The sequence below is a fragment of the Octodon degus genome, unplaced genomic scaffold, assembly GCF_000260255.1.
Source record: "Octodon degus isolate 3935 unplaced genomic scaffold, OctDeg1.0 scaffold00171, whole genome shotgun sequence".
In the NCBI taxonomy this organism is placed as follows: Eukaryota; Metazoa; Chordata; class Mammalia; order Rodentia; family Octodontidae; genus Octodon; species Octodon degus.
Genome location: NW_004524747.1, coordinates 2438345 through 2455021, shown reverse-complemented (window position 1 = coordinate 2455021; position 16677 = coordinate 2438345).

Genomic DNA, 16677 nt, shown 5'->3' with positions numbered 1-16677 from the left:
CTGCATGTATACATAATTATTGAACGAGTGCCTTCAATGTAAGGCTCACTTAATCTAAATTTACCTAGTCAATCTGAGTCCTCTTCAAGACTGAGGATATCAAGATAAGAGAGTCGAAGAGATAGTTCAATTGAATAAGTGTTTCCCTGGAAAGCACAAGGGCCTGAGTTCAATCCCTGGTTCCAAAAAACAAAACAAAACCCCAATAATATAACAATAAGAATAACTAGTTTCCTGGTTTTGCACAGGTATGCAGTTGCCTGCTTTTACAACACCCAGTTCCAAAACCCTGGATCAATGTCTAGAAGTCTTCAAACTGACATTCACTTTGGATTGTGGGAAGAGCAGACCACCCCACAGGGAGCTTTCCTGCCGCAAATAGAAGCAATTGCTCCATGATGCGAACTAAGGTAGCCTTCACTTCCAATCAAACACAATCATGAGAACTAAACTACTTCTCAGCCACAAAGATTCTCCTGGAGCTACTAAACAGGACTGAGATCAACCAGACCCAGCACACCAGTTTGCCCATAAAACTGGTGCTTTCTTGTGAGCAGACCATTTTGAAACCTCTTTATGAGAGTAAGCCCCCTTCAATTACTTTAGCTGAAGATGTTTGTTTTTCCCTCACTAACTGCCTAATCAACCTTTTTATGCTTCATGCTGACATGTCCTGGAATTCTTTATCTGTGACAGTCAAGAACCTACTTGGTTGGCTGAGTTGAGGTTCCCAACTGTTCTTTGGGAGAAGTCCTCAAAGAAACTTTGGTAACATGATGATATCTGAAACTGGGGAATACATATTGAAATATTTAGAATGCTTTGATGTCTGAAGAGAAGGATGTTGGAGAGGGAGAGAAAATTTAAAGAGAGCAAGGAGAGATAGTGAAATGTTAACTGGTGAACCTAAGAGTATGTAACTGTTCTTTGTGATTCTTTCAATTCTTCATAGGTTTGAAAACTTTCAAAATAAAGAAATTGGAAAAGAGTAAGGTAAAAATGAAAAAAAGGAGACATAATCAGTTTGAACACATTTTATAGAAATGCATTAAAATGAGCCTTATGAGGAGGAAGTTGGGTCTAGAGCTTCATAGATAACTGAAGATCTTAATGGTTTAATGATTTTATAATATTTCAGTGGGAAGGAAGCAAAATTAGATTACAAAGTGTTGGAATGAGAGTAGAAGTAAATGTAGAATAATCAATGGCTAGTTGTTAGTATTGAGGTAGGATCACTAAACTACTTCAAATTAGTTGTTCAGATTACCAGATATAACTACCAGGCTGAGAATTTAAACAATGAAAGAAAGAGACAGGAACCTGACCTGAGTAGTAACAGAACTTTGGAAAAATATTTGTATTTAAATTTTCACTTTACCATTCATATTAATATAAAAATAATATTTGAGCTTGTAGCTTCCCTCTACACATATGATTTTCCTGAAATATAAAAGGATTTGGAAAAGCAATAAAAGAATAAAATGCACAATGCTACCACCTAGAGTATCTATATACAATTACACCCATTGTTTGAGAACAATACAGGTGGCTTACTCAGAAACTGGTGTAGAGCTTCACAGTTAATGCTTGTGTTTATGTGTTTGGCACTTTGGGTAAATTCTATAAGCACGTAAACAATACTGTCGGTACAGATCAGTGTTTGAGGTCCAATAGTTTGATCCCTAAATTAAGTATTTCAAATTATGACAAAGGTCTAAATTTTAATTTCAAACTAGTACAGATGTTTTGGCAATGCTTTACCTCTATGGTGCTGTGGAAATGAATTAAACAATTTGGAAGAAATGGACCCTACATGAAAGAATGGAAGAGGTGCTTGTGTGTGTGTGTGTGTGTGTGTTTTTTTTGTTTTTTCCAAAACTGGAGATTGAACTCAGGCCCTTGTGCTTGCCAGGGAAGCGCTTATTCCACGTGATCATGTTTAGAGTGGGGAAAGATGATTCTGTCTTGGGCATTATTTAGTTTGTTTTTGTTTTAGAAAATTGCATTAGCTTTTCATCTGCTCCATAGCCAACTGTTACTACGCAATGCTTAGCGTGTACATATAAGAATGTACTTTCAAGGAATGATAGGTGGAGTTACTTAAGGTAAGGAGGATCTGGTGCTTGAAGAGTGTGTAAGATTTCAACATTTGAAGATGGGGTGAACAGTGAAAATTCTAGGCAGAGGGCAGATTGAAAAACAAAGGCAGAACACCTGTGGCATTTTTAGAAAATGTAGGTCGTTCATAATGTGATCAGAGTATGAAATGCATTAGGATGAAGGGTGCAAGACATGGTGCAAGGAGTTTTGTTGTCACCCAACTGCCTCTTTTCTCTTCCCCCGATTAGATTTGCTCTTGAGAATAGAGGGTCTCATTTCTTAAAGATTTTTGGAAGAGAGTGAAAAACAGTTCAAAAAACCCCATTAGAAATGATACAGAATTTTACTAAACAAAATAATAGAAATTCAACAATGGTTAGTGCATTGCATAATGTGTTTTTTTTTTTTTCTTGTGGAACCAGAGATTAAACTCAGGCCCTTGTGCTTGCCAGGAAAGCACTTATTCCACTGAGCCATCTCCCCAGCCCCTGCATTGCATAATGTTATCTTCAAATTAGTTGTTCAGGTTACCAGATATAACCATTCAAAATTGGTCAAAAAAGTTGTAAGAGGGTTCCTTTTTGTTGTTGATCTCTAAGGGCCAAATAATTTGACTGGGTACACAGTAGGCAATTAATAAAAAATAGTCAATTATATTATTAGCTAATACCACTTTACAGTTATATCCCATAAGAATTTGGACATCAGAACTAAGAATGAAGGTAAATGCTGAGATTCAGGTCCTGGAGGTTGGTAGTTATGTACTTGAAATCAGGCAAGTCCAACTCTCAGTTAATCTAGAGCAGCACTTCTCAGACTTTAATATTCATAGCCCAGGGATTGTGATGACATGCAGGTTCTTATGTTTTTGCTTGACATGAAGCCTGTGATTTTGCATTTCTAATAAACTGCCTAAGCATATCTAGGTTACTAATCTGGAATCACACCTTGGGTAACAAGGATTTAACGGGCCTCCACCCTTCATTCCTTAAATGTTGCAGGCTCCAGACTTGTAAAAATCTGAGTGCAGATACTATCTCAATATAGTATACCAAATGCAAAACCTCAAGTTACATAAAGTATCTTGTGAAGATTTCATGCCATTAAAATTATTGAAGTACATTTGTGTAAGTATATTCCAATTCATGGCTTTTTTGCTTTGCTTTGATGAATATGTGTGTACTTAGTTGGACTTACAATGCAATTTAGGGGTTTTTTTGAAATGAAAAAGGTAAGTTTTATCTCTCCAAATACAGACTCATCTATGAATTGAACATGTCTTCTGTCTAAATTCATGCCCGTTTCCCCTTAATACAATTCTTTGTCAGAGCAGTCACTCATACAAAAGTTGGTCAGATTATACTCACTGGTACTCTGAAAATGATTGTCATGTATAGAATGTAGCTATAATAATGAAAGTTATGTTTTGGGGAATTTATTAATTTATTTCATTATCTTCATCACTTACACAGGCAAATTTGTATAAATTTAGCATTGATTTCTATCATTGTACAGATCTGATTTTAGAAGTGATTTCCAGGGTGAAAATGAAAATCACTGTAAATTTCTGCATGAATTCATTAGGATATTATAAATTACATAATGTCACCTAGTTACATTTCAACTACAATTAACGAGAGAAAGAGTAGGGTGTTAATATTATTAAAAATAGCACAATATTTATTGTAATATCAGACTTTTCCCTTAGAATATATTACAGAAAACAGATCTGACAATGAGGTATTCATTGGAAGCAAAAATAAGCTGTTATTTGACCCCGTAAAAGAAACCTGGACTTTCTTTTCTCTTAATGTTTGAGTTGCTCACTTGCTCAGATTCTGACTATGAGTTTGCAAGGCCTCTCAGCTCTCTAACTTTGTCAACTGGGGTATGTTCAGCAATCTCTTGCCACCTGGAGGGTCACTCTCATGTGTAGCAAAAGGAAGTGGAAGATCTTGTCTGCTGATATCTATCTATAGATCTGTCTGTCTTTCTGTCTATCTAGCTGTCAAGAACACAAGAAGAAAAATGAGAGAAATTTGTTTTTACGAATCCATTGTACTTTCAAGGTTAAGATCAATTGGTTTGCTTTATTATTTCCCCCAAAGAGATGGGATGCTAAGTGGATGCCACTTGAAGATATACTCATAAGTGAAATAAACCAGACACACATGTGTAAATATCATATAGTTTCCCTAGTATAAGAACTCAAAAGAAGAAATACAAATAGAAAGGTATAATACAATTAAAAGGAAAGCAAGAACTTGAGGACTAGACAATGAAGAGAGAGCAAGGAGAAGAGCTAAGAAACATGACAGAGGCAAGCCATTATATGTACAAGATGGGTAAGGCAATGATCCTAGAATCTTCAGAAGTTTTTCGAATCTAGCAGTTCATTGGTAGGATTCTCACCCTGACTAACTATGTATACTGACACCTGTAAACTAAGCAACTGCACTGAAGATGGCAATTTGTAATAGTAGGTTTATGCTTGGAGTGCCTGTCATTCTGGTCATCTGAATATGTGCTGCTTTTCATGACACACCAGTTGCTGCCATGCTGTCTCTTGGGTAAATGATTATTTAAAAAGGAAGGGGATAGTGAATCTTCATTCACTATCAGGCAGGAGACATGAAAAGAAGTGTTGCAGGACTGTCCTGCTACAGGGTTGTATATGGTTTCATTTCTGGACTTATATGTAAACATATATAATTCTTTATTCCTGTTTTTTAAATATATTTTAACTTTTTTTTTGCGTAACTGGGGATTGAACTCAGGTCCTTGAGCTTGTCAGGCAAGTGCTTATTCCACTGAGCTATCTCCCCGGCCCCTTTTTGGGTTTTTTTGTCATGTTCTGTGGGAACTTGGGGTTTGGCATGTCAATGCTTGATGGCGGGTGCCTGTTCCATGTTGTGCCTAGGATGTTTGATGTTCGGGCAGATGGTGGGGTTGAGCTCAACAGCCTAGGTTGTAGGGTAATGACAATGGGCTTCTCTTCTGGAGGGTTGGCAGCCTGGCTTTGCTGACCAGGAATTGGAGAGAGGGGAGGGCCGTGGGGAGGGCCAGCGTTTTGGCCCTGGCCTTCTGGGGTCAGTTAGGACTCAGGACATATCAGAGCTTGTGCTGTGGCATTATGTGGCTCAGTTATGTCCCAAGTATTCTGATCAGGGAGATTGTGGGGCCAAGGAGTGGGGTGGTCAATGGTGTGGGGTGTGCCTGGAGGGAGTCACATGGAGGGAGGGCATTCTCTCGGGCTTTCATGGAGAGTGGATTTGCCGCACTGTGGCTCATCCATGTGGCTGACGCTGACAGGGGATCTGCATTCTGAGGTGCAGGGTCTCAGGATAGATCCTGAGGGGATTTGGCTGGCCTTCTAGGATCTGGAGGCTGCAGTTCTTGTTGCATGGGTCTTGCTTTATCTTGATCTTGGCCATCCCACAGAGGGGTATGGAGGTGGGGTATGGGAAGTGAAACTGTGTTGTTACATCGGGCTGTGGGGGACTTGGGTCAGTGGCTTCTGACATTGCCAGCCAAGTGGAGGATCCAGTACTGCTGTGGACTACTGGACTATTGTGGAGTATTTTGCTGGGTTCATGCACCTATAATATTTAAATGCTGGAACTGAACAAGGGGGGCTGTAGATAGATGACCATTTTGTGTCTGTGTATTCAGGGTGGTTGGGATGGATGTATAGCTACATCCTCTTAATTCACGGAATAGAGGCATTTGTTCTGGTGGTGTTTGTAAATAGGGTATCGTGTCTGCATCTTGTACAACAAATGACCACTGGGAGGGCAGTATGCAATGTGTTAATTGTTGGAACTGTCCTATCAATTCGATTTGAAGCTGTCTCGTTGCTATTTGTTTCTCAATGGAATTATGGAAAAAATTTAAAAAATATTTATTCCTATTTTTTAAATATATCTTAATTTTTAAATTTTTTTGTCATATTCTGTAGGGACTTAAAGTTTAACATATCAATACTTGATGAAAAATATCTGTTCCATGTTATGCCTAAGACATTTGATATTCAGACAGATAGTGAGGTTAAGCTCAGCAGTCTAGGTTACACGGTAATAACAATAAGCTTTTCTTCTGGAGGGTTAACAATCTAAGTTTGCAGATGAAAAATTAGAAAAAAAGGAGGGCCACAAGAAAAGCCCACATTTTGGCCCTGGCCTTTCAAGGTTAATTAAGACTCAGGACATATGAGAACTTGTACTGTAATGTCATGTAACTCGGCAGTGTCCCAAATTTTCTGGTCAAGGAGATTATGGAGCAAAAGAAGAAAGTGATTGATGATGTAGAGTGTACCTAAGGAGAGTCACATGGAGAGAAAACATTCTCTCAGGCTTTCACAGAGAGCACATTGGCCAAGCAATGGCCATGCCCCATCCACATGACTGACACTGATAAAGGATCTACAATCTGAGGTACAGGATCTCAGGATAAATCCTGAGGGGATTTGACTGATCTTATCAGATCCAAAAGCTACAATTCTTGTTACATAGGTCTTGCTCTTTCTTGGCCTTAACCATCCAGCAGAAAAGTATAAAAATGAAGTACAAGAAATAAAGTCATGTTGTTATATTGAGCTGTAGGGGACTCAGGTCAACAACTTCTGACATTGCCGGTCAAGTGGAAGACCCAATACTATTATGGACTACTGGACTCTTTTAGAACATTTTGCTGAGTTCACACACCTATAAGATTTAAATGATGGAACTAAACAAAAAAGGGATATAGATGAATGACCATTTTGTATCTGTGTATTCAAAATAGTTAAGATATATAGAAGCATTTGTTTTAATAGTGTTTGTAAATAGGATATCATGTATGCATCTTGTACAACAAATAACCACTAGAAAGACAGTATGCAATGTATTAATTATTGGAACTATCCTACCAATTTGATTTGAAACTGTCTCATTGTTATTTATTTCTCAATACAATTATGGGAAAAAAGAGTTTGGATGACTTAATTATTAACAAAGGAACTTAAAAACATATTCTTTTTTGTGAGGAGGAATTTGCCTCTAACCTTTAATTCTATAACATTGGGAATTAATTCGACATATAATTTTTTACTTTATAGAAAAAATCAAAATTTCAGAGCAGAGTAATAGAATAACAATAGTTATTGCATTGTGTATTATTATGTCCAAAGCAGTTACTCAGAGTACAACATATGGGAATAAAAATTTCTCTAACTGTTATTAGTGCAAGCCTTCTTTTTCAGTGAACTGAGAGACACTAGCAGTACATCTAACCTTCAGTTTTTCCCTTTTACTTCCTTCTTTTCCCATTTCCCTCATCTAAAATCCTTTTTCATTTTTAACATTTTTTTCCTATTTTACATTAATCATTGCAAATTTTAAACCTTATTTACTCATTCAGCTTACGAATCACGGAGACAACATGATGCTTATACATGTGGGTCTGATTTTTTTCACTTACGAGTATGTTCTCAAGTTGCATTCATTTACATATAAAACTCAAGTTTATCTTTCTTTGTGACTGAGTAGTACTCCATTATATGAACAGACTACATCTTTTTTTTAAAAAAAATCATTCAATGATTGATGAGCATTTGTGTTATTTCCCAGATTTAGCTATTACAAAATTTTCTGCTATAAACATAAGTGTGCATATATCATTGTGGTATGAAGATTTTAGTTGATTCAGAAACATATTCAAATATGGTACATCTGGGTTGAATAGGACTTTTAATCCTAGCTTTTTTGAGGAATCTCCATACTAATTTCCACAGTGGTTGCAACAGTCTATACTCCCATCAACAGCAGAGAAGGGTTTCCCCTCGCCCTCAGCCCCTCCAGCATTCATTATTGATTGATTTCTTGATGATAGCCATTTTTTGTAGAGAAAAAATGTCAGTATTGTTTTTATTTGTATCTCTCAAATGACCGATGATGTTTAACATGTTTTCACATATTATTTTCCATTTGTATTTCTCCATCTGAGAAGTATGTATTTATCTCAGATATACATTTTTGTATTGGGTCTTCAAATTTGGGGGTCTTATTTTTATCAATTCTTTATATGAACGTATGAATCCTTTGTCTAGAGGACAATTAGGTAAAACTCTTTCCACTCTGTGGACTGTCCTTTCACTGTGTTGGTGGTTTCTTTTGATGTGCGGAAAATTTCTAATAATATGAGATCCTAGCTGTGGATTATTTGAAGTATTTCCCTTGCAGTCTGGGTTTTATTAATGTACTCCCTACCTATGCCTATGTCTTTAAAATTTCTACTTAATTTTTCTACCAGCATAGTGTTTCTATTTAAATATTTAGATGTCTCAACTATTTTGACTATGGTGATAGACAAATTGCAGTATTTGGCAGGTAGAAAGCACCATTTATCAGAGAGGCTGTCTTTGTTCCAGTGAACATCTTTGGCACTTTTGTCCAAGACAGGGTTGCTGAGTGTGTTTGTACTTGTATTTTCATATTGAAATCTGTTTCATTGATTCTAAACTCTAATTTTTATGTCAGAATTCATGTTGATTTTATCTTGGTAGCTTTGTAGTATAATTTCAAGTCAGGAATTGTGATGCCTTCTGCCTTTCATTTGTTTCCCAGAATTACTTTTACTATTCTAGGCTTCTTCTGGTTCCAAATTAATTTTAGACATATTTTCTGTAGTTCTGTGAGGCATGAAAATGGTATTTTGATCAGGATTACATGAAATTTGTATAAAAATTTCGAGATTATGACCATTTTCACAATGTTGGTGCTTCCTAACCATAAGGAAGGGATGTCTTTCAATTTTCTGATATCCTATTCCATCTCCTTTTCCAGAGTATTATAATTTTCAATATATAAATATTTTACTTTGTTAAACTGATTTCTGTTTTATTTTTTGAATACTATTATGAATTTCCTTAATTTCTCTCAGTAAACTTTTTGTTTGTGTACAAGAATGCTACTGATTTTTTTTTTCTTTTTTTGTATGTGTTTTAGGGAAGGGTCTACAGGGTGCTCAGGGTCTCACCACTAGATCAAACTTGTAGTGATCAGCTTGTTTACAGCCTCCTAAGAGCTGAGATTGCAGGTGTGGACCACCATGTCCAGTCTCAATCGCTGGCTCAGTGCACCCTGGGGGTAAGGCTGGCACGGCAGACCTGGGGATTGAACCGCTGGCCCCTGGGCCTACTTGCAGGCACTTTAATCCACTGAGCTATTTGGCCAGCCCACTAATGATTTTTGAGTGTTGACATTTTATCCAGGTACACAACTGAATTTGGTTGCTAAAACTACAAGTCTTTTGATGGAGTTTTTGAGGTCCTCTATGTACAGTATCGTACCATTAGCAAATAATGGTTATTTAACTTCTTCCTTTCCTATACTTAATTCTTTTATTTCTCTCTCTTGTCTGATTGCTCTGCTTAATGTTTCCAGAACTATATTGAATAATATTGATGATAGTGGTTATCCTTGCTGTATTTCTGATGTTAGATGGAAAACTTTCAGTTTTTGTCCATTTAGTATGAGGTTAGCTATTGGTTTAACATAGATGGCTTTTATCAGACTGAGATAAAGCTATGTCTTTCAAATTTCTGTAGTTTGCTTTTATCATGAATGGGTATTAGACTTTGGGAAAATGTTTTTTTTTTAATCTATTGAAATGATCATGTATTTTTTGTCTTTGGCTCTGTTGACATGGTGTACTACATTTATTGATTTGTATATCTTGAGCTATTCCTGCATCCCTGGGATAAATCCCACTTGGTCATGGTTTATAATGTTCTTGAAGATTTCATGTATTTTGTTTGCCAGTATCATGTTTTTAAAATATTTTAATTGGGAAACAATTAGCAATGAGACAGTTTCACAACTGATTACTAGTACATTTTCAATAATTAGTGTGTTGCATATTGTTGTCTTAGTGGTTATTCATTGTACAAGGTGCAGACCTAATATCCTATCTCAGACACTATTAGAACAAACCTCTCTATTCATTGAATTAAGATAGTGAGGCCATATATCTATCCCAACTATTTTGAGTATAGAGATACAGAATGGTTGTTCATTTGTATCCCCCTTTTTTGGTTAGTTCTGTCAGAAAAGGGCATTCCATTATCATTTAAATACTGTAGGTGCATAAATTCAGCAAAATATCCCAATATAGTCCAATAGTCCATAATAGTAATGGGTTTTCTGTAAGACTGTCAATGTCTGAAGTTGTTGACTTCAGCATTTTACAGCTCATCATATTAATATGGTTTTATTTTTTATACTTCATTTTCATACTTTTCTGATGGATGGTTAAAGCCAAGAAGGAGCAAGACCTATATAACAAGAAATGTAACTTTTGGATCTGATAAGGTCAGTCAAATTCCTTCAGGATTTAACCTGAAACCCTGTACCTCAGGTTGTAGAACCTTTGTCAGTGTCAGCCATGTGAATGGGGCACGGCCATTGTTTGACCAATTTGCTCTCTGGGAAAGCCTGAGAGTATGTTTTCTCTCCATGTGACTCTCCTTAGGCACACTCTACATCATCAGTCACTTTCCTCTCTGACCGCAAGATCTCCTTGATCAGAAAATTTGGGACAGAATTGAGTTATAGTATGTTACAGTACAGGTTCTCCTATTTTCTGAGTCTTTACTGACCTTGAAAGGCTAGGGCCAAAATGTTGGCTGTCCTTGTAGCCCTCCCTTTTCTTTAATTTTTGGTCTTTAAACTTAAGTTACTAACCCTTGAGAAAAGAAGCTCAATGATATTATTACCCTATAACATAGGCAGTTGAGCTTAACCTCACTATCTGTCTGAATACCAAACATCTTAGACATAACATGGAACAGGTATTTTCCATCAAGTATTGATATGTTAAACTTTGAGTCCCTCAAGAATATGAAGAAAAAAGGTTAAAAAGATAAAAAATTTAAAAATAAGAATAAGCATTTACATATTTTTACACAGAAATTTAGAAATTTAACAATATACAGCCTTGTAGCAGGACAGTCCTGTAACTTTTTTTGTCTCATGTTTTCATTTATTACCTCTTTTTTTATAAAACAAACCTTTATTTGAGAGACAGTATGGCTGTAATTGGTATGTCATGACAAGCAGTACATAATTAGGAGACCAGAATGACAGGTATTCCAAGCATGACCCTACCATTACACATTGCTTTCTCCAGCGCAGTAGCTTTGTTCACAGGTATCAGCATATATACTCAGGGTGAAAAACCTACCAGTTAACTGCTATTTTTCAAAAACATGCTGAAGATTCTCAGGACCATTGCCTTTCCCATCTTGTGCATGTAAATGTATGACTGCCCCTGTCATGTTTTCTAGCTTTTCTCCTTGCCCTCTCTTCTTTAACTAATCCTCAAGTTCTCACTTTCCTTTTGATTGTGTTATGCCTTTCTATTTTTATTGCTTCCTTTGAGTTCTTATACTAGGGAGACTATATGATATTTACACACATGAGTCTGGTTTATTTCACTTATGAGTATATCTTCAAGTGGCATCCACTTCAATATAAAGGCTTTGAGATTATCATTCTTTATAGCTGAGTAATGCTCCATCGTATAAAAATACCACATCTTTTTCACCCATTCCTTAGGTGATGGTCATCTTGGTTGTTTCCAGGATTTGACTATCACAAATTGTGCTGCTATAAACATAGCCACACATATATCACTATGATATGACATTTTCAGTTCCTCTGGGAAAATTCCCAGTAGGGGGATAGCTGGTTTGAATGGGATTTCCAGTCCTAGCTTTTTAAGGAGTCTCCACACTGATTTCCATAATGGTTGCACCAGTCTACATTCCCACCAGCCCTGGAGAAAAGCTAGTATCTTATTGAGAACTTTTGCATCTATGTTTATTAGGAAGATTGGCCTGTAGTTTCTTTTATTAAATTTTTTGAGTCTTTCTTTGGTTTTAGTAACAGGGGAATACTTGTTTCACTGAATGAGTTAGGGAGCATTGCTTCTCTTTCAATTTCATTAAATCATTTGAAGAGTATTGATATTAAATCTTTTAAAATTTCTTGTAGCACATAGCTGTCTTTGTTAATAGGTATGTAATTATGTTTTTAATTTCCTTGACTGATATTGGGTTATTCAGAAAATTCATATCTTATTGATTCAGCTTTGATAATTAATATATTTCTAGGAATATGTCTGTCTTCTGTGTATTCCATCCTATGAGAGTAAGAATTTTGAAGTAGGTATTGATAATCATTGAATTTCCACTGGATCCATAATGATTTCACTCTTTTCATTTCTTGTTGCATGTATTTGTGCTTTTTCTTCCTTTTTTGATAAGGTTTGCCAAGGATTTATCAATTTTATTTTTTCTTTGAAACATAAACTCCTCAATTCATTAATTCTTTGTGTTGTTTTCTTAGCCTACATTACATTAATTTTTCCTCTGATCTTCATAAGGTACTTCCTTCTTTAGGCTTGGCAGTTGACTTGCTCTTCTTTTTCTTATTCATTTGTGTTCATTCTGTTTTTCTGATGTGAGAATTCAGCTCTATAAATTTTCCTCTGAAGTCTGGTTTTATTGCATCTCACAACATCCAGGAAGATGTATTTGCATTTTTTGGAGTGTAGATATTGCTTAAATTGTGTTTTGATTTCATCTGTGACCCTTTGTTTGTTCAGGTGGGTGTGATTTAATCGCCATATGCTCATGGAGTTTTGTCAATAACTTGTAGTTTCATTGTACTGTGGTTGAATAATATGCATGGGATAATTTCAATTCCTTTGCATTTATGTAATTATGTTCTGTCAGATAGTATATGGTCTATTTTAGGGAATGTCCTGTGTGTAGCTGAAAGTTATACATATATTCTGAAGTTATTGTATATAATACTTTATAAAGGTCTACCAAGTCCATTTGTTTACAAGTTTGTTGCATTTCTGTCATGTATTTAGTGATATTTTGTCTAGTTGATCTATTGTTTTATGACTACAAGGTATTAAATTCCCCCATTACAATTATGTTATTGCTTATTTGATTTTTCACGTCTATTGATAATTGTCTTATATATTTGTCAGTTCATGTTTTGGTGCATGTATATTTACAATTGTAAATATACAACCTCTTGCAATTTTCCCCTTCAAGTGTGTAGTGACTTGCATTATCTCTTTTGGTCACCCTTAGTTTGAAGTTCACATTGTCAGCAATCAAAATAACTATCCATTCTTTTTACTGGGTCTCTGTTGTATGAAATACTGTTTTCCAACCATTGCCTTTCAGTATGAGTTTCCCCTAGAGTTATATACCTTTCTTGTATTTAGCATATTATGGGATTTGTTCCTCTTTTTTTTTTTTTTTTTGCTGGTACTGGGGGTTGAACTCTGGACGCTGCACTTGCCAGGCAAGGAGATTTGTTTCTTGATACACGCTGTCAGTCTATTTCTTTTGATTGGTGAATTGAGAATATCTATATTAATTGTTATAGCTGATATGTATTGGCTTATTTTTGTCATGTTATTTTCCCCCTACTTTTCCTCTTTATTTAATTGCTTGCTCTGCTTGATGTTTCTTTCTAAATTTTCCTTCTTTTTTGGGGAGGCCGGTTCAGTGCACCCTGGGGGCAGGGCTGGCTGGCATGTGGTTGTGGTGGGGGGAATCAAACCATGGTCCCTGCAATTTGCCTAAGCTTGCTTAAGCAGCCACTTTAGACCACTGAACTATCTTGACCGCCCCTGATGTTTCTTTCTGTTGTTCTTAGAATTTTATAATTTTTGTCTCTTTGTAGACTATCTTTCAGTATTCTCTGGAGAGTCATTTTGGTGGTCATGAATTTCATCAGTTGTTCTATATCATAGAGGTACCATATTTTTCTACTAATTTTGAGACAGTTTTTCAGGGTAAATCAATCTGGATTGCAAATTGTTTGCATTTATGACTTGGATTATTTCACTTCAAGCTCTTCTTGACATTTTTGTGTTGAGACGTTTGTCATGAGATGGGACTCATAAGCTCTGACCTTCCTTAGCCCCCAGCATGCAGGCATGGAGCTTCTTCTGGTGACAGTGCAAACTTTTAAGAACTTAGGACTCTGAATGAACTGCAGGATACAGGAGAACTGTGATCTGTGGGCCCAGAGCAAGCAAATGCAGAGCTTTCCTGGAGTCATTTATAAACTTTGGTGGACTCTGGGTGGCCTGTGTGACTCTGTCTGGGTGATAACTGGAGATTCAAAAATGCCAAAAAACAGGTGAAAAAGGCAATCTCAATTTCCTAGTCAACACAGAACAAGTGTAGAAGACAAAAACATAAAAGAACTTGGAAATCAAACAGCTGAAATTGCTGAAATGATAGCAACTGAAGTAAAGAAACAAGTCCTTCAGGCTATAGAAGAAATAAGAGTAGAAATAATCTCTCAGGTCCAAAAAGAAAGAACAATAATCATGAAAAAATTGTTCAGCACAACTAAAAATACATAGATTTAAAAATTATAGAATAGAAACATGATGGAAGCACTAAATGTACAAAACAGGAAACAATTAGAACATGAAACAGATTCAAAGAAATATCCAGAAAATTAAGAACTCTATTGAAACCTGGCAAAACTGGTTGAATGAAACTGAAGACAGACTTTCAGACATTGAAGACAATGGTGCAGCTAATGAACATGAAAGGAAAGATCTCTTAAAAATAACAAGAAAGCAGGAAATAACAAATTAGCAGCTAAAGATGACACAAAGGAAAATAAGCAGTGGGACACAGCACAAACGACATAAAAAGACTATTTGAGAAGTAGTTACAAAACATTTTTCAAACATGAGAAAAAATCTGAGATACAGATAAGTGACACATATAGAACTCCACTCAGCCATAATCACAATAAATCTACGTCTAAACAATAATCTCAGAAATTTAGCAAAAGAGTAGAATACTAAAAGATGCTAAAGAGAAGAAACAGATCACCTACAATGGAAAGTCCATCAGAATCATGGCAGATTTCTCAATACAAACTATCAAATCAAGAAGAGTTTGGAATGAATTATTTCATAACCTGAAAGAAAATAACTTCCAACTCAGACTGATGTACCATGCAAAACTATCTATCAAATTTGGAGGCAGAATAAGATCCTTTCATGGCAAAGAACAATTGAAGAAATTCATAACCACCAAACAAACCCTACAAAGAGTACTGACAGATATTCTAGAAAGAGACAGAAGTGATCACAGCTTCAAGAATAACAGAAAGTGGGGCTGATGAGATGGCTCAGTGGTCTAAAGCACCTATTTAGAACAAGCTTAGCAGAGCGCAGGGACCACGGATCGATCCCCCAGCACCACATGTCAGCCAGCCCTGCCCCCTGGTGGGCTGAGTTGGCCACAAACAGACACACACACACACACACATACACACACACGTAAATAAAAAATTAAAAAAAAAAAAAGAATAACAGAAAGTAACCACCAAACAGAGCAAGTAATTAAAAAGAGGGAAAATTATGGAACCTATAACAGGAAAGTAATATGACAAAGATAAGCAAAAATGTATCAGTTATAACATCATTTTTTTGTGTGTGTGGAAACGGGGATTAAATTTAGACCCTTCTGCTTGCCAGGGAAGTGCTTATTCTACTGAGCCATCTCCCCAGCCCTATAACATCAATGTAAATGACCTGAATTTACCAATAAAAAGAAACAGACTAGCAGAGTGGATTAAGAAATAAATCTAGCTCTCAACTTTAACACCATCTTCTTAGAAACCTCTGCTCCATGAGAGGCAAGTGGAGGAAGAAGCGAATGTGCAGACTGAAGTGTAAAAGAAGAAAGATGAGATGGAGGTCCAAATAAAATAGCTTGTACACCTGTGGAGGCCAAAAGAACCAAAATAAAGAATGCTGGAGGCTGACAATGCTGGTGCAAATTTTGGACTGCATGCTGTCTAGAATTTCTCACTGAATTAGAAATTCATTGCTATCTGATCACCAAGACCACTTCAAAGAGAGATTCACCTTGTTCGAACTAAGCAATCTCTCTCTCTCTCTCTCTCTCTCTCTCTCTCTCTCTCTCTCTCTTGCCTTGGACCTGTGGCATTCTGGACTATTTCCGTTCTTGCTTTTGACTGAGTGTAAGGTGTGTACAATAAATCATCTTTTCTGTGTTAGCTGAAAAAAAAACTAAATCCAACAATATGCTGCATACAAAAAACACATTTCGTTCAAAAGGAAATTCACAGACTAAAAGTCAAAGAATGCAAAACAATACTCTATGCCACAGGAATTCAGAAAAAGTCGGGGGCATCTATCCTGGTTGCTGACAATATCAACTTTGAACAAAGATTCACTCAAAGAGATAAAGAAGGTCACTACATACTTGTTAAGAGAAAACTGTAAAAGGAAGAGATATCAATTATAAATATATATGCGTCCAATGCAGGAGCACCCACCAACATAAGACAAATTTTAGCAGACATGAAAAAATCACACAATCAGTAGTACAATGGCTGGGGCCAGGGAGATGGCTCAGTAAAATAAGGGCTTCTCTGGCAAGCGCAAGAGCCTGAGTTCAATCCCCAGTTCTGCCAAAAAAAAAAAAAAATACAATATAAGGGCTGGGGAGATGGC